This window comes from Lissotriton vulgaris, chromosome 6 (genome assembly GCF_964263255.1).
Source record: "Lissotriton vulgaris chromosome 6, aLisVul1.2, whole genome shotgun sequence".
Lineage (NCBI taxonomy): Eukaryota > Metazoa > Chordata > Amphibia > Caudata > Salamandridae > Lissotriton > Lissotriton vulgaris.
Window position 1 is genome coordinate 868,535,899 of NC_141694.1, and position 20,112 is coordinate 868,556,010.

The following is a 20,112-nucleotide window of genomic DNA, read 5'->3' on the forward strand; positions in this document are numbered from 1 at the left end:
GGACCTCACTATTTTCAATAAAGACAACATCCTACATACAAAGACCTATACGAAACCAACGGCCAAGAACAGCCTTTTATCGTATAAAAGCTACCACCCTAAACCCCTCAGGAACAACTTACCCTACAGCCAATTTTTAAGGCTCAAAAGAAATTGTAGTTTGAACGAAGACTATAAAATCCAAGCAGAAGAACTTAGCACAAAATTGAGAAAAAGGGATTACACCGAAAAAACAATCAGAAAGTGCAAAAAAATAGCCAATAATCAACAAAGAGAGTGCCTTCTACAAACTTACCAAAGAGAACCGATACCAGATCTCACCACTTGTGTGACCACCTTCAACCCAGACACATATGCTGTACAAAAACTAATAAATAAAAACTGGCACATCCTGAACACAGGAAAATTTGATTGGCCAAAACCTAGATTCGCCAATCGTAGATCAAAAAACCTTAAAGACGCACTGGTGCACACTCGCCCTCGTAAACAACAACCAGCCACCCTTACGAGAGATGCAACGATGACACCTATAACAGGACATTACCCATGTGGGATGTGCGCCGCATGTAAGACCATATCAGTTTCCAAAACACTACAACTATCTGAAAGTTTCACATGGACACAAAAACAACATACTACCTGCAATTCCTCTCATGTTATCTACATGGTGAGCTGCCCCTGCAAAAAACAATATATAGGGATGACATGTCGCAAAATCAAAACACGGATTGGCGAACACAAAAGTAATATCAGACTCAAGAAAAACACTACTAAACTGTGTGCACACTTCATCAAAATGAACCATTCGTGCGATGATATACATTGGACAGTGATCGAGATGTTGATTCTAAGTCACAGAACCCAGAAAAGGTACTGTATGAAAAGGAGCAGAGGTGGGTGAACCGATTGCGCACTCATGAACAAGGGGCTCAATGATAACATTGTGTGGCACCACTTTGCCCATTAACCTCATTACCTGAAAACATACCTATGGGAACAAATGCTTCTCCTGGAATATACACGGAAAATGCTAATAATTTTATCCATACTCAACTGTCTGTTTGATAATAACTACACTGTTAAAAACCACCCAGTGTTCTAACTAACATTAGAACAAGTGGGCCCCTTTAAATATAATCGACTATTCGATTGCGGCCCCTTTTAAAACAGAGCAACCGGAACACCATCGATATCCGGGGGCAGAGCCAGCACTAGCCAGGAAACTCTCCACACGCGGGTAATGGCGCCGATAGAGATACCTTCAGTTTTACGGTAAGACGCAGTGTCCCCTTTCCCTGTCTAACTCTACGACCATCTTTTTACAATCTCACTAGCCCTGCGCTTAAATAGCGACCTCCCCCGCAGGAAGCCACGAGTTCTACAAATTCAGGTAGGACGCTCTACTTTTGAAAGTTATACTGTGTATATTGCTTGACTCGGCGCTAAGGGTTTCTAAGATACTAGCTGTCCTAACGCATCTATCTGACGCCGAGTCCCCCTTTTTAATAGATATGCACTGCCTAAAAATACCACGCATTTTGTTTTTTAGAACGGGTCCTATTGAGTGTCACTCTTTGCAATAACTACTGACCACCAGCCATAGGCGCCTACATGTTATTTAACTTAGGATATACATGCAGATCTTAACTCCGCTACTGTGTAATTTCCTATGCATTCACAATAACTGAGCCCGAACCAACCCTCCTACCCATGATTCCCAATAGAGTACAACCTAGTATCTTTCCACAAAAGGAAAATGTTTACCCCCAATGTGTAAAGATGAACTTTGCATAAAAGTAAAGCTGTTCGTGCTAACATGCAATTTTCTTTCAGAAACTGGACAATTGTTCTTATCTTGAAAAGACAAAACCAATACTGCACAAATAGTGTGAGTATACTTTCCTTGTTTTGTTTTGTAAGTCCTGACGAAAGCTTCACAGACCCCTCGGGCCTAAGGAGCTGAAACATGTCGACGAATCCACAATAATCCATATACTCACAGACCTAGTAACTCGGTCTGAATCAAGTATCACCTTATTTTAAACTTACTGAGAACCTACCCCCTAATAAATCCTTGGGGTTATTATCTCATTTTTAATTACTTTTCACATTGTAAGTGGGGAAACCCTCAATCTCTGGACACTGCACCAAACAACCCAGAGGTGCCTCTGGATGAGGCTGGCAGTCAACGCACTGAAGAAATCCCAATCATAACTGCCTAAACTCCAATGCGGGGCGGATGAAACACATATACCGCACTACGAATAGCATTGAGTTTTTTTAGGGTACTCTTCTTCCTTGAATCTGAGGTTGTAAAGTGTAACAAGTGTCCATTTTCATTTTTGATAAATTTGTACTCCTACCCTGGGGAAAGAAACAGATACTGTAATTCCTCATCCCCCCTGTTGATGAACTGCTAGGAATCTGCATAGGAAGAGTGTGTCCTGTGTTCATAGGATTATGCTGCTTACCATACCCCACAGAGAAGTCTCATAAGGGCCACCCGATAGGCATTTGTTTTTGTACCTTTGCAATATTTCTCTAAGGGGGTTATTGCTTATTTTTGCTGCACATCTAAAAAGTACTTCTATTGACCTTATGAATTTTAGTTTAGCCATTCTCAAGCTGAGAGCCCCGTTGTCCACTATGTGAGAATTGCAGGCCCAAGTATGTAAAATGTTGTGTTTCTATACAAGACATTTGGTATAATGGGTTTTATTTTTTCGTTTTCCTTTCCTTCATATCATTAAAAAAGTTAGGTTCAGTTTCAAATCTTTCTCTTCTATATATGTGACAACGTTGTCAATCAGGAGCTGTACTAGATGAAGGCACCACATCGTCTGCATATAGGAGGACGGGGGTCGGTCACTTGTCAACTCTCTGGGAGTCGACGTTCACCTGTTTAAATAGCTAATCCACCCCTTTAATATATAATGAAAACAAATATAGGGCAAGAACGTGCCCATGTGTGATGCCTCTTTGAACACTCAACTTTGCTGTGCATTCCCTGTTTGGTCTGTACTGTACTCAGGCAGTCAAGTGTTCATACAACTGTGGGAGATGTGAAATTATGTCTGCAGGGGTAACCATTTTTGCGAAGTTCTACCAGAGTTTGGCATGATTTACAGCATTGACCACACTGCTCAGATCAGCAAAACAGAGGTGAATATAACCTTCCTTGAATTAAGTATTTTTACTAATAAAGAGGAGTAGGTTTATACATTGCTCCACAGTACCCATAGCCCCCCTGAACCCATACTGTGAGTCTGTAATTACCTGGTTATCTATTGCCCATGTTTCCAACCTCTCCAAAATTATTCTTCCCATTAGTTTTTCTGAAGAGTCCAAAAGGGATATTAGGCGGTAGCACTCTGCAGCCCACCTTTTAAAAAATCTGAACTAATATGCTTCAGTCAATGTTGCAGGGAATCAGCCTTGAACTGTGGCATTGTGTACCTGAGTCAGGATTGGTGCCTAAAGTGTTATTTGGGATTTAAAAATGTCTGTGGGAACCCCGTTGGGACAGGGTGCTTCCTTTTTAGTGCACTTATAATGTGCAGAGCTTACTTCTTCAAAGCTAATAGGTTTTAGAGCTGGTGATCCTGGAGAATGCTTGCCAGGTGTGGTCATCTCTGCACAATCATGGTTGGAGTTAAAGATCACACCAAAATAACTAGTTTAATATGCTTTCAAAACAAGAGCCTTGACTCTGGGGGCTGAGGTACCCCTAAGAAATGGTGGGCTAATTGTTTTAAAAAACAATGCAAATCTTTGGTCTCAGCAGCATGTTCTGGCTGGACCAGATCTTGTCCTCTCCTGCCCAATGCTTGCTTGTAGTTAAGTCTTAATATTTCAACGTCCTCCCTATTTCTAGGTATAGACTGTAATGATTTCTTGAGCTTCTGATTCGCTAGTGTGCATTGGTGGTCCAACCAACCAATGTTTATTGGAGCTCTTGTTTACAGTTCTTTAAATTGCAGCTATAGCACAGGTTATTTTACCAAAGTCCATTAGGATCTTGTGTAGGGTGGTATCCCACTCTGTGCAGATGATAAATTCATCAAGGTTATCTTTTACTATTGCTTCTAAAAATTCAAATTCGTTTATCCCTGCCCACTTCAGGCTTACACCATTGTTACCCTCTATTGCAGTTTGTGCTGCTAATTCTGGCCCTCACTTGTGTTTGGTTTCAATACTGAGGGTAAATGTTAGTGGGAGGTGGTCACTAAAGTGGCTTATTTTGACCCCAAATGATTTAAACAACTTCAGCTCATTTTCTGAAATCAATTATTGTTGATGATCAAGCTTCGGCCATTCCCATAAAAAGTTGGCAATGGGGCGCTTTAACTGTCAGATCTTTTCTCCAGTAATTCTAGATTGTACTAGTATAATATCTCATTTAAGATCTCACTATCTAGGTCATGTGAGAGGTGTGACTGGTTGCTTTCTGTTTTGTGTGTGTACCCGCAGGCCTCTCCAGCTGTGAGCTAACTTTTACATATATTAAAGACCCCCACCCAGATGTAGATGCAATTTGCCTCATGACCGCTTGTTGGACCTGCGATGGGCAAGCCCAGCACAAAGGGAGTAGCTTGGCTCAAGTGTCAAGGCAAGTAAAGGCTATTGTGTTAAGCCGTCTTTGACCCAATAATATCTCCTTGTACAACCACCAAATAGAAGGACACCACACCACTGCTGTAGAAAAATTTTGATTCCTTTATATAAAAATTCTCTGTTGTGAGTAGGGATCAATTAGGAAAGCACATATACATTTCTTTTGGCCACAATTTGCTGGGTTTCGATTTTGGAATAAATACAATAAATAAGATCAGGAATAAATATTATCAATAAATAGAATAATATCAGGAATAAATATCATCAATCAATAGAATAAATATCACTTTTGTTTAGCAGAATAAATACTGGTTCATTTAAATAAACAAACACATGTTCATTCTGGTATCGCTGCCACCAATTAAATACTTCAGGAACATTACACTTGCAATACGTTTCAGGTTGGAAAGATAACTCTTACAGTTTATGACGATTTCACTGATAATGAATACAGGCTTCTCTGGGCACAAATGGAGTGTTGGGACTCTTTAAGAATCACTCGGGGGACATGCGCGTGTATCTAAAAGGCAAGGAAACACAGTGAACACTTCATTTACACTCGGCTGCCACCGTGTTGAGATCTTTGTTTGCCGGTGGGGTCTAAGCGCGCCTATGGGCTTTATCACTGCAAGCACTCAGGCGGCACCGGTTCAAAGTCTTTAGACTGACGAACGGGGCTGCCGAAGAGGTCACACAATCTTCACGCTCAGTCAGATAAATGCCGGTTCACAGTTCCTTTATAACGCCGCTTCCCACCTGAAGAAACGGGCCCACCTCATATCGGCTGCAATCGGAAAGCGATTCAGTCAGGGCTCAGCACTTCTCACACCAGCGACGGGTTCTCAGGGGCTCAATGGACCTCCCTCCGACTTCCTCATACAGGGATGGTTCCCGCCCACAGCTCCAGCTGCCGATTCACTGGGGAGGGCAGAGACAGTAGTCCCGCCCAACAAAGGCTGGCCTTTCCCCGCCCCAGCGCACCACCTCACCTCAGTCTGCGCAGGAAGCACTCTACGCCGGTGGGGCTCGGAGATGTCCGAGCTGCTCGCTGGAGGCGCCTGTCACAAAGGGGGCACAGAAGACGCTCGCGGCAAACTGGCTCTCGCATCACGACCCGAGTCTGTCGTGATTCACCACCGGGGGGGCGGGGAGGCACACAAACACGGCCACAGTCTCTTGGGGGTAATGAGGCACTCGCTGGGCAGGCGCTGTAGGCGCGAGGTCACTGCACACACAGCTGACTGGAACGCCAGTCAGGATCCACGCCAGTGACCCTTGCTGCTCTACTGCCCGCGCTACCAGCTGCCTCAGGGGTCAACAGGGCAGGTGTCAATCTGGTGTCAAGTCTGGAATCTCCTTCTTCACCTAGATCTGGAACATCATTATCCTATCTAGTCTTCTGGTCATCACCATCATCTAAAATGGCCGCCAGGGACTGGACCTTATAAAGCCAGTGCCCTGAGGTGCTGGCTCGTGCCAGTAGGTTCTAGAACCTTCTTTGGGCTAGGCCAATGACATGGCACTTCTAAGATGTCTTTGGGACCCTAACAGCCACCATACTGGGGTTCTAGAGCAGCTATTTTGTGTACCTGAGGGAAATAAAGAAATTCCTGTCAGGAATGCGCGCCAAGTGGAAGGGCGCCAAAACCTTGAAAGGTCAAGGTTCATGGAGGCTCCAAGGGGAGTCACTCACATGAGGAAAAAGGATGGCCACCATTTTGAGGCCATTCATACAGGTTGCCAATCCCAGTCTATAATGTCACAGGTTTCACCAGGTGCCTTGTAAATAGGTGCCAAAAACCTTGTGAACAACTGGGCGTCAAGGAACATCTAGCCCCATGAAACAGCAAACAAAAGTCCTGGTAGACAAAGAAAAGCGACACATTTTGGGAGGTACTGGGGAACAAAAGAAATCATAGTGGTGAGGGGACTCTCAGAAGCAGACGGATCTAACACGCATCCCCCCCAGCTGAAAGTGGGGAGAGATACCCAACCCCTTGGGAGTTCTCAACACTATGGCGGAAATACCTGGAGAGACAGTCTGCATTGGCGTGGTCAACTCCGGGTCGGTGTTCCACCCGAAAGTCCATTCCCTGTAGGGAGATAGACCACCTCAACAGTTTGGGGTTCTCCCCCTTCATCTGCATGAGCCAGCGAAGGGGTTGGTGGTCTGTCTGAACAAGGAAGTGTGAACCAAACAAGAATGGTTGCAGCTTCTTTAGTGCCCAGACCACCACAAAGGCTTCCCGCTCAATGGTACTCCAACTCTGTTCCCGGGGTAGCAGTCTCCGTGACAGAAAGACCACGGGTTGATCCAGACCCTCTTCATTGAGTTGCGATAACACCGCCCCAATGCCAATGTCGGATGCATCTGTCTGGACAATGAATTCCTTCGTGAAGTCTGGAGCCTTCAAGGCGGGAGCGTTATACAATGCCTGCTTCAGAGTGTCGAAGGCTCGCTGACAAGCCTCCATCCAGATGACTCTCCTGGGTTGCTTCTTGGCCGTGAGTTCAGTAAGGGGTGCCACGATAGTGCCATACCCCTTCACGAACTGTCTGTAGTAACCTGTGAGGCCCAGGAAGGCTCGGACCTCAGTCTGGGTCTTGGGGGGTTTCCAGGCCATGATTGCCTCAATCTTCGCCTGAAGGGGCTGCACCTTTCCCCGGCCCACCAAGTGACCTAAGTACACTACCGACCCCTGTCCAATCTGACATTTGCTGGCCTTGATCGTCAAGCCAGCCCTTTCCAGGGCTTGGAGAACGGCTTGCAAGTGCTGCAAGTGATCCTCCCAACTGCTACTGAAGACAGCTATGTCATCCAAGTAGGCAGCAGAGAAGGACTCCATCCCGGTGAGGATCGTGTTCACCAACCGCTGAAAAGTGGCAGGAGCGTTCTTGAGCCCAAAGGGCATGACGCAGAACTGGTAGTGTCCATCAGGCGTGGAGAAGGCTGACCTTTCCATGGCTCCATCAGTCATGGGAATCTGCCAGTACCCTGCAGTGAGGTCAATGGTACTGAGATATTGGGCGGCTCCCAACCGGTCAATCAGTTCATCCGCCCGAGGGATTGGATGAGCATCCGTTTTGGTTACCGAATTTAGTCCTCGGTAATCCACACAGAATCGCAATTCTGGTGTGGCGCCAGGTGGAGCAGCTTTGGGCACCAAAACCACCGGGCTAGACCAAGGGCTACTTGGAGGTTCGATGACTCCTAGCTCCAGCATTTTAGCTACTTCACTTTGAATGCTGGCCTTCACCTTGTCAGACAGCCGGTAAGACTTGGACTTCACAGGTGGGCTGTCTCCTGTGTCCACATCATGGGTACACAGGTGGGTCTTACCCGGGACAAAGGAGAACAGAGGAGCGAATGACCCCAAGACCTGGCGACATTCCTCCTGCTGCTCAGGAGTCAGGGATGGCGAGAGTTTCACTCCCTCCAGCAACCCATCCTTTTCTTGAGACGCAAGGAGGTCAGGGAGAGGCTCTGTGTCCTCTTCCTCTGATCCATCAGTCACCATAACCAACATGACTTTGGGCTTCTCATAGTGGGGCTTGAGACGGTTGGCATGTAACACCCGATGTGGGTGCCGAGGGGTCTTCACATCCACCAAGTAGGTAGCCTTGCCCATCTTCTCCAACACCTCATAGGGGCCTGTCCAACGGTCCTGGAGGGCACTCAGCTCTCCAGGCTCCATCACCCACACCTTCTGACCAGGCTCCAGCTCCACCGGGTGAGCATTGTGGTCATACCACGCTTTCATCACAGTCTGGCTGGCTTCCAAGTTGTCAGAAGCTTGCTTCCACAACTTAGCCATTTGGCTCCAGAAGGCCAGCATGTAGCTCACCACGTCCCGGGGAACTTTACGGGGAGACTTTTCCTAGGAGTCCCTCACCAGGCTGAGAGGTCCACGCACAGGATGCCCGTACAAAAGCTCAAAGGGGCTAAAGCCCACTCCCTTCTGCGGCACTTCCCTGTAAGAAAAGAGCAAACAGGGTAGGCGGACGTCCCATTTCCTCCGCAGGCTTTCGGGTAGACTTCTGATCATACCCTTCCAGGTTTTGTTGAACCTTTCCACAAGGCCATTGGCCTGTGGGTGATAAGGAGTGGTAAACCGGTAGGTCACTCCACACTCCTTCCACATTGCCCGCATGTACGCTGACATGAAGTTGGTCCCCCTGTCAGACACAACTTCTTTGGGGAATCCCACTCGGGTAAAGATCCCCATCAGGGCCTTCGCCACTACCGGTGCAGTAATGGTTCTCATAGGTATTGCCTCCGGATACCTTGTGGCATGATCCACCAGTACCAGGATAAACCTGTGACCGGATGATGTCGGTGGATCTAGGGGCCCAGCAATGTCGATGCCCACCCTTTCAAAGGGGGTGCCAACGACGGGAAGTGGTTCCAGGGGAGCCTTCAGCTTCATCCCTGTTTTCCCACTGGCTTGGCATGACACACATGACCGACAGTATGTGTCGGACGCCACCCTCATTCGAGGCCAATAAAAGTGGGAGACAAGCCGTGCAAAGGTCTTGTCCTGTCCCAGGTGTCCTTCCAAGGGAATCTCGTGAGCCAACTCTAATAGGAAGGCTCTGTAACACTGTGGGACCACCAGGGCCCATGACAGTCCGTGCACTGGCACCCTGGACTCACTGTAGAGGAGACCATCCTCCCAGTAAACACGATAGTTCCCAGACTCGTTACCTGCTGCCTGTGCTTCAGCCTGTTGCCTCAGACCCTCGAGGTGGGACATTCCCTCTGTCCCTTGCTCAGTTCCTCCCTTGATGGTCCCCCCTCCACTCGCCACTCAGCAGGGATAGGCAGATCCTCCAACGGAACCATGTCCTCCTCCGTGGACTCCGGGTCCATTTCCTCCGATAGCCTATCCGTCTCACGGGGCACGGACATCGAGGCAGGCTCCTCCCGTCCTCGAGATGCTCCCTCATCGGCAGCTGGGTGGGCCATTGTTCCAGGCTCCAACCCACGCGACTTCTCCTCCCGAGCAGCCGCCGACCTGGTACTCACACAGGCCCAATCAGGTGTACCCAGCATCTCAGAATGAGTCCGGTATTCCACCTCCTTCCAAGCATTGTGCTCCATATCATTGCCCAGCAGACAATCGACTGGCACGGCGGGTCTTACGGCAACTCGAAGTGAACCTGCAACCCCTCCCCACTCAAAGGGAACCTCAGCCACGGGATAGTGGCTCATTCTGCCGTCAGCCATCGCGGCTGGATGAAGTACCCCTGGAATCAGCTGCTCTGAGGACACCAGATGACTCCTGACTATAGTCATACTGGCTCCTGTATCTCTCAGAGCTTCCCCTCTATGGCCATTGATGGTGACCCATTGCCCATACTTGGTAGTATTGGAGGGCACCTGGATCTTTGGAACCGTCTCCCGGTAACCCAGGGACACTAAGGTGACACCCGCCCACTCCCTCCCCTTAACTAAGGGCATGTCCTCCCCGAGCGCTACACTAGCAACTCCCGGGGCCTTTCCTCCAGTGGGAGGGGGTGGTCTCTTTGGGCATTTCACGTCTCCCTTATAATGTCCAACTCCACCGCACTCAAAGCAATGGACAACCCTTGTCTGCTGACTCTGGCCAGGATTAGGGTTCTTTTGCAGGCTAGCCTTAGAGGTGGAGAAGAAACTTTTCCCCTTAAAGTTATTTTGGGGGCCTTTTGAGAACTCCTGTTTCTTATTATCTCCCCCCTCTTTCTTCTGGGGAGCGCCCTGTCCAGACTTCTGAGAATCTCCTCCCGTCCCCTTCGTGGACACTCGGGTACTTACCCAAATGTCCGCCTCCTCAGCAAGCTTACGGGGGCAAGTAAGTTTGCTGTCTACCAGGTGCTGCCTCAGCTCGGGAAGACATTTCTCGAGTAGATGTTCCTTGAGTATGAGATTGTACAACCCTCAATAGTCTTCCACCTCACTACCTTGGACCCACCCATCCAGGGCTTTCTTGGCATAATCCAGGAAGTCAACCCAATTCTGTGAGCTCAGTTTGTGGCTGCCCCTAAACCTATGCCGGTATTTCTCTGGGGTCAACCCAAACTTCCTGAAGAGCGCCACCTTCATGGCGGGGTAGTCTACCTGATCCTCCTGGTCTAGGGCCAATAGGGCATCCCTACCTGTCGGAGGCATGTAGCGATACAATCTACCACCCCAATGCTTCTCATGGATCCCATGGGCTCTTAAGGAGACCTCATAGGCTGCCAGCCACTTAGCTATGTCATCTCCAGCGGTATAACTGGCGACCACGTCCTTGGGTAAGAGAGGCCTGAGCTCCCTGGCAAATTCCTTAGACTCGACACCCTCCGGAGTGATGTTATGGGCCCTGAGGTCGAGCTCCCGTAGCTTGAGCTCGTGTTCCATCCTCTTCCCTTCCATCTCCAGCTTGGCTAACTCCCACCTCAATTGTCTTTCCTCTCTCCTGTCAGCTAACTCGGTCTCTGACAACCCTCCTGTTGATGCACTGCTGCCCTCCCGTGAGGCTACCTTGGGGCTGATTATCATCTCACCCACCCCAGGGGACATTCCGCAGTCCTCTCAACGACAGTACCCCTGTTTGACTCCTCCTCCTCTACCGTTCCCTCCGGATGCGCTTCCACCCAGGCTCGCAGACTAATACGGAGCTCCTCTCTTTTGGCCCCTCGCCTAACGAACACTCCCCTTTCCTGATAGAACTCCTTGAGCTGCGCCACAGTATAGGTCTCCAGCTCTGACATATCGAATTCCGTATTGTCAGTGAAAAGTGTGGACAACCACCTCAAAGTAGGTTACAAGGATAGGAACTCTGAGGGTCACCTCCACCCTCCTCCAGAAGAGAATTTGGAAAAAGCAAAATATTGAATTGGAGGGCCACTGGGAGAAAACTCCGGGTGTGTACCTGTGGCACACACTGAATTATTATGGGGTCCAAAACAAGCACGGCTCGTAATCCCACCGCTGAACACCAATTTTATGTTGGACCTGCGATGGGCAAGCCCAGCACAAAGGGGGTAGCTTGGCTCAAGTGTCAAGGCAAGTGAAGGCTATCGTGTTAAACCGTCTTTGACCCAATAATATCTCCTTGTACAACCACCAAAAAGAAGGACACCACACCACTGCTGTAGAAAAATACGATTCCTTTATATAAAAATTCTCTGTTGTGAGTAGGGATCAATTAGGAAAGCACATATACATTTCTTTTGGCCACAATTTGCTGGGTTTCGATTTTGGAATAAATACAATAAATAAGATCAGGAATAAATATTATCAATAAATAGAATAATATCAGGAATAAATATCATCAATCAATAGAATAAACATCACTTTTGTTTAGCAGAATAAATACTGGTTCATTTAAATAAACAAACACATGTTCATTCTGGTATCGCTGCCACCAATTAAATACTTCAGGAACATTACACTTGCAATACGTTTCAGGTTAGAAAGATAACTCTTACAGTTTATGACGATTTCACTGATAATGAATACAGGCTTCTCTGGGCACAAAAGGAGTGTTGGGACTCTTTAAGAATCACTCGGGGGACATGCGCGTGTATCTAAAAGGCAAGGAAACACAGTGAACACTTCATTTACACTCGGCTCCCACCGGGTTGAGATCTCTGTTTGCCGGTGGGGTCCAAGCGCGCCTATGGTCTTTATCACTGCTAGCACTCAGGCGGCACCAGTTCAAAGTCTTTAGACTGATGAACGGAGCTGCCGAAGAGGTCACACAATCTTCACGCTCAGTCAGATAAATTCCGGTTCACAGTTCCTTTATAACGCCGCTTCCCACCTGAAGAAACCGTCCCACCTCACATCGGCTGCAATCGGAAAGCGATTCAGTCAGGGCTCAGCACTTCTCACGCCAGCGACGGGTTCTCAGGGGCTCTATGGACCTCCCTCCGACTTCCTCATACAGGGATGGTTCCCGCCCACAGCTACAGCTGCTGATTCACTGGGGAGGGCAGAGACAGTAGTCCCGCCCAACGAATGCCGGCCTTTCCCTGCCCCGGCGCACCACCTCACCTCAGTCTGCGCAGGAAGCACTCTACGCCGGTGGGGCTCGGAGACATCCGAGCTCCTCGCTGGAGGCGCCTGTCACAAAGGGGGCACAGAAGACGCTCACGGTCGCGGCGAACTGGCTCTCGCCTCACGACCCGAGTCTGTCGTTATTCACCACCGGGGGGGGGCGGCGAGGCACACAAACACGGCCACAGTCTCTTGGGGGTAATGAGGCACTCGCTGGGCAGGCACTGTAGGCGTGAGGTCACCGCACACACAGCTGACTGGAACGCCAGTCAGGATCCACGCCAGTGACCCTTGCTGCTCTACTGCCCGCGCTACCAGATGCCTCAGGGGTCAACAGGGCAGGTGTCAATATGGTGTCAAGTCTGGAATCTCCTTCTTCACCTAGATCTGGAACATCATTATCCTATCTAGTCTTCTGGTCATCATCATCATCTAAAATGGCCGCCAGGGACTGGACCTTATATAGCCAGTGCCCTGAGGTGCCAGTAGGTTCTAGAACCTTCTTTGGGCTAGGCCAATGATATGGCACTTCTAAGATGTCTTTGGGACCCTAACAGCCACCATACTGGGGTTCTAGAGCAGCCATTTTGTGTACCTGAGGGAAATAAAGAAATTCCTGTCAGGAATGCGCGCCAAGTGGAAGGGCGCCAAAACCTTGAAAGGTCAAGGTTCATGGAGGCTCCAAGGGGAGTCACTCACATGAGGAAAAAGGATGGCCACCATTTTGAGGCCATTCATACAGGTTGCCAATCCCAGTCTATAATGTCACAGGTTTCGCCAGGTGCCTTGTAAATAGGTGCCAAAAACCTTGTGAACAACTGGGCGTCAAGGAACATCTAGCCCCATGAAACAGCACACAAAAGTCCTGGTAGACAAAGAAAAGCAACACATTTTGGGAGGTACAGGGGAACAAAAGAAATCATAGTGGTGAGGGGACTCTCAGAAGCAGACGGGTCTAACACCGCTCACATAGTTTATCAGTTTCTTTTTTAAATCTACTGAAACCTTATGTCTTGAGTAATTAAAAACTTTGTTATAGAAATTTATCAGAATGATATTTGGTGTCATGTCAGTCTGTAGATGTAAGAAGTGAAAATAAGGAGAGTTAGTGTAAGACTTCTTTAAGGTGAATGGGACTGCGTTTCAAATTAATACTGCTAGGCCTACCTTTGCCTAACTGCTATGCGAGGGAGTAGCAGGTGTAATAAAGGACGCATAGCCTTCAACATTAAAATCTGCAATATGTCAGGTTTCCTGTAAGCATATCAGTTGAGATGTATTGATTGTGTTCAATCATTCTTTGTTCTCTAATTTGTTTTTAATGCCTACAACAATCCAAGTGTTGATAACTGCTGTGTTAACAGAATTGCTAAAATGTTTTTTCCCTACCCTTCCAACACTAATTGATCTACCTCAGACCGAGGTGTCCACTGTCGTCACCCCAGTTCACTACAACTGTTAATTGGTGTGAATCTGTTATAAGTAACCAGGGACATGCCCAGTGTGGGCTGACAACAGTGATGCAGGGGCAGGGGTCCTTGACGGGTAGATTAGTGACAGGGGGCTTATAAATGAGTCTATTGGTACAGCTGTGATCTTCCCATGAGGGTTATTCATTCGCTGTTGCATGTTTTGTAGGTCAAAAAGCAGGCACTTCACTTTATAACAGCTGGTTGTCGAAAGTTTCATATGATACAATCCCCTTTGCCTACTTTCCTGGAGCCTGACCCAATTCACCCTTCTATCCATTATTATTTCATAGTATAAAAAGTTTATATCATGAATCTGATCCGACATCCAATGAAATACTTTGCTTTTTTAAAACACACCAGCTCTCTACAATATGTGAGTCTAATTTGGGACTATCCTTCAGAACAATTACATAAAGGGTAGCATCCGGTAGTAGCTGTAAAGTGTTTGGTGAAGTCACCAAAGTTCCTGGGTAGGCCTTCAGTGCCACGTTGTCATCGCTTCCTCATATGTGATTGGAGTAGAATATACTTCCCCTTTAATATTTATTGGGTGTACATTACGTTTACTAAGTGTCTTGGAGAGTGATGGTCCATTAACTAGAGTCTGATACTCAGGTTAGGCAGCAGCATTAGCAGATATAGCCATGGAATTAGATTGTGGATTGTCCCCATTTTGATTTGTACTTACCAACCTGCTGAAGTGTATTAATTATTTCCTTGATATCTCCTATTTCAAGTAGGAGCTTTTTTCAATGTTTTTCAATTTTGTATGTACTCTTTTGATCATCATCTCCAAATTCTTTGTTGTAGACTGTTTGTGCACTTTGTTTAGGTCTTTAGAGTTACTATATTTTTTGTAATTTCCTGGCACTTTAGAAAGCTTCTTCAATCTAGTTTCCATTGTTTCTATTGGCTGTCTGCTTCTTTTTGCTGGGGTAGAAATCAACTCATTGTTGGAAGAAAGGTCTGGTATTTCTAGGGGTGTATTTGAGTTATGGTGTGCCAATTCAGAGGAGGGTGCTTTTAATGGCACTTGGGCAATGTCAGATGAGTTTTGGGTCCCAATGACTGAAGGCATAATCCTGCTAGTGACTTCCACAATGGCACTGCATGGAGCCTCACTTGCTGCTGTCTTATTCACAAGTCTAAGCCTGAGCATAGTTTGCAGAGTTTTGCTATGCGGAAATTCACAAGGTTACAAAAAAACTCAGCGAAGTTCCGCAAGTGGCGGAGTGTAGTGCAAACTGCTGTTCGCGCTGGTCTTCCTGCCGCTCGGGTTGAAATTATACCCAAGCGATAGCTCTCGCTTGCGAACTTACCATTTGTGAGCGGGGAAAAACTCTGCTGCACTACTGTGCCTACTGAACCCCCACTGGAGCTCCTAAGAACTAACTACTAGGACACCACGTTGCAGCTGACCACTCCTGTGGTGCAGCTGTGACCAAGGTGAGCCACCCTCTGGGACTCAAAATCATGTGGCGCTACGGCGCCTGGGGAGACCCTACTCTGGGGCTCTCAAGACAAAAATGCTGCCCACCAGAAAAGAAAACCTTGCAGCGGCCCGCAACTTCTGCGCCGCTGTGCAGCCCGTGAGACACTGGCACTATGTGGCTCTGCTCAGTGGGTTCTATACAGAAATATGGCCCGTGGGGGAAATGGTGCTGGCTCTGGGGATCTCTTAATGCACAATTGTCCCCCAACATTGGAGCGGCCTGCTTTCCTGCGGGACCGCTCAAGAAGAGCAGGCATCAGCAATGCAACTCACCACTGCGGCCCGGGAGCAAGATACCAACACTGTGTCCTGCAGGCCCGGCTTACCTCATGGAGCAAAGTCTCCGCCACTCCCGGCTTCCTGTGGGCCTCTTCTGATCATCTGGCCACATGGGTGCTCTGCGAGGGGCCCTCCATCTTCACCACGGGAGCCCTGCCTGGAATGCTGTATGGGCCCTGCCTGCTCCGGGGCTCTCCCAGTCTCTAGTATCCCCTCCCAGGAACTTGCAGGGCTTCACTTCACTCTGGCATTATGCAGCGTGGGGTGGGCTCCCGCCTGGAGTCTCCTTCCGGCTCGGGGGAAGCAGGACACGCCACCAACCAGGCACGGCAGCCTGACTTCCTCCGGGCCAATTTCGGCAATGCGGTGGTGGCTTCTCTTTACTTCACCGAAGCGCTGGGTGGGGTCCCGCCTTTGTTTAAATTAAATATAATGGTGAGGTGGGCACCCACCACAACACAGGCAATTGTGGGGTGGGCACCTGCTCTCAATAGCAGCGGCAGTGCGGGAGGGGCTCCCGCCTGCAATTAAAGTAACTGCGGGGTGGGCAACTGCTCGTAAAGGCACTTAACGTGGGGTGGGCAGTCGTGAAATCTGGCATAAAGCGGAGTGGGCACTTGCTCTCCTGGCATCGATGGGGGGGAAGCCCCACGTCTGGATTCCTTCCAAAACTTGCTGCAGCTCAGTGCTGCAAGGTCAAGGCAAACATGCTCTTCTTCTCCCTGCATGTAATTTAAATATAGTGTTCACGAGGCGCTTAATGTCCCTCAAGGATCCCAGCAGGCAGAAATATGTCCTTAACATTTTAGGGGGCATAGCTGAGCCAAGGGAGGCCAGCACTCAGGGTCCTCCAGCAGGGAGGCAAGCCCCCATGATGGTTCCTCCTGGGACCCAGCAGCAGCAAGCCCACCACCCTGTCAGGAACAGCACACCAGAACAAGAACAACATTATGGGGTCACAGCCCCTTCTTATATAAACCCTTTCTCTTTGTCTAAGGTGCAGGGCATGGGGAACCAGATGCAACGGGTTCAGGGAGGATTTGGAGCACTTTGTTTTGCAAGCTCCTCTTCCTCTTTGTCAGGTGGGGGCTTGTCATCAAACAACACACAGGGGGGTGGAGCCAGCATTCACTAGGGAAGACACAATCCTATTCAGAGTCAGGGGATTACCCCTCCCACTACTCTTAGCCCAGGTGTCCCATTCAGCCTAGCGCTGACTCACCCTGCCCCTCCTGGAGCAACCCACACCTCTCAGTCCCAGTTACTCACAAGCCAGACATGCAATTCACATCAGGCAGGCAGACACATAGGACACAGAAAAGCCAAATTCTAAAAGTGGCATTTCTCCACCAGTCATCATAAATCTGTGCACACCATTGTGCAGCATTTATTCTCACAAGTTCATACATTCTAAACTCGCCCCTGCCTCTCCTCTCATACCAGGAATTACCACGGACACACTTATCCCCAATGCGTTCCTATGAGAGGGCGGGCCATTCTCACCACATGCACACAGAGAGCGCACGCACTTTAAACTGGACCACAGTGCTAAAGTGCTCAGAGGTCTAAAATCACAGACACCAGGTTACAGAAAAAGGCTAGGAGAATGCAAAAAAGTTGCGGGGTGAACCTGCCAAAAGGGCCAAGTCCAACTTGCTGAATAAAGCCTTTTTTGTTACCCTTGTGCATTTGATTTAGCTGTACATAATGTTGAGGCTGTTTACCATGACCTTGGTATGATGATGCAGGATTTACAAATGTCTGTTACTGAGGTGTTGATGTGGTGTACTCCATGTGGACCATGAGATATGTTTCCTGTTCAAGTTGATATCCATGTCATCCTTTGCAGCTCACTGGGTGTGTCAGGATTAACTATTTTTGCACAGGGATGTTAACATTTCCTTGGCATAGCCACATCTATGGCTTGCACCCATGCACATGTGATGTGTTTCACATTGTACAATTTGACACTTTCCCTGACTGTTGTCCCATCTCCATTGTACATGCAGATGTGGGCATCATTGGTGTAAAGTCAACTGTGTCCTCTGTGCAACTTGCTAGACATATGTATTGTCTATGTGCAGGTGACTTAAGGTGCTGTACAGTACCCAGGCGTATGTCACCAGTGCCTACATTGGGTGGCAAATTATGGTTGACTGAACAAGTGTTGTGCTGACATGTCCAGGAATCATACATACTGTTTGATAATTCTCGCTCCGGTGCCTATTCGACTCACGGGTTCACACTCTGCGACTCTGGGCAATAGCTTGCTTAATCTCCACAACGGCCCCTCGCGGCGGGATGCCTGGCTTTCACATTGTGGATACCCTGCCGGGGTATCTCACAGGGGAATACCAGGACGGGTTCCCTAAACAAGTGCATAGATGCCTGCGATGTGGGCGATTTGCGCTATATAAATACATGTACATTTACATTTACATTTACATTTATGCTATTTCCATGATGACACTTGCCTTGAGGTCACTGTGATGATGGGGGATTTTTCACCCTTTGCCACAATGCACAACTTTAGCTGCAGTTTGTGTCCACACATTTTACATTGGATGTATACACTGATGGGGGTTATGACAACATTGGCCCAGTGCTATGTCAAAGCTTGACTTGTGTAGCCCACACTCAGGTGTTGTTCATACATGTGATGGTAGTTGCATTGTGTGTCGTAAATCAAATTCACTGTTGGGGGTATTTGTCAGGCACTACACACTGGTGGCATGATGTTCTGGGAAAATTTATTTGGCTGACATACCTGTGGTTGATGTTTGATGGGTGTGTGGCGCATCATCCACCCTATGGTTGGGGGTGTCAATTTAGTCAGACACACTGACCCCTATGGGTGTGTGTGCCAGCAGTGATGGGCAACATGCCCCTATGGGTGGGACGGCATCAGTGATAGTGAACATGCCCCTATGGGTAGGGTGGCATCAGTGATAGTGAACATGACATATATGGGAGGGGTGGCATCAGTGATAGGGAACATGACACATATGGGTGTGGGTGGAGTGGCATCAGTGATAGGCAACATGACACATATGGGTGGGGTGGCATCAGTGATAGGGAACATGCCCCTTTGGGTGGGGTGGCATCAATGATAGGCAACATGACACATATGGGTGGGGTGGCATCAGTGATAGGAAACATGATACATATGGGTGGGGTGGCATATGTGATGGGCAACATGCCCCTATGGGTGGGGTGGCATCAGTGATAGTGAACCTGACACATATGGGTGTGGTTGCATCAGTGAGAGGGAAACGACACATGTGGGTGGGGTGGCATAAGTGATAGGGCAACATGCCCCTATGGGTAGGGTGGCATCAGTGATAGTGAACATGACAAATATGGGTGGGGTGGCATCAGTGATAGGAAACATGCCCCTATGGGTGGGGTGGCATCAGTGATAGTGAACATGACACATTTGGGTGGGGTGGCATTAGTGATAGAGAACATGACACATATTGGTGGGGTGGCATCAGTAATAGGGAACATGCCCCTATGGGTGGGGTGGCATCAGTGATAGGGAACATGACACATATGGGTGGGGTGGCATCAGTGATGGGCAACATGCCCCATATGGGTGGGGTGGCATCAGTGATAGTGAACATGACACATATGGATTGTGTGGCATCAGTGATAGGGAACATGACACATATGGGTGGGGTGGCATCAGTGATAGGGAACATGCCCCTATGGGTGGGGTGGAATCAGTGATAGGGAACATGACACATATGGGTGGGGTGGCATCAGTGATGGGCAACATGCCCCATATGGGTTGGGTGGCATCAGTGATAGGAAACATGCCCCTATGGGTGGGGTGGAATCACTGATGGTGAGCATGACTGTTCTGACCGACTTTTTCGGCCCTTCCTTGAGGGAAGGTGATTGGAGGTGACTTCAGTCTACTATCATTCTAATGGAGGGATTAGAACTGTAAATAGAGCCTATTCACAAGGCGTGTTGATATAATGCCGTACCCTTTTCCTTAGATCAGGGCTTATAAACTTATGTTAGGGGATAGATTCATTAGTATTAGTGATAATCCGTCCTTTTGTAAGAGTGTTAGTATATCTTTCATGAAGTTATGCTTATTTCGGGCCTTGTAGGCCCCAAACGGAAGAGACTCCATCTTTCTTTCTGCCCCGGCAGCTTGAGATGCTTCTAGGTCAAATGTAATGTTTTAGTTACGAGGTGTTGTTCGCTTGGAGAGAACCGGC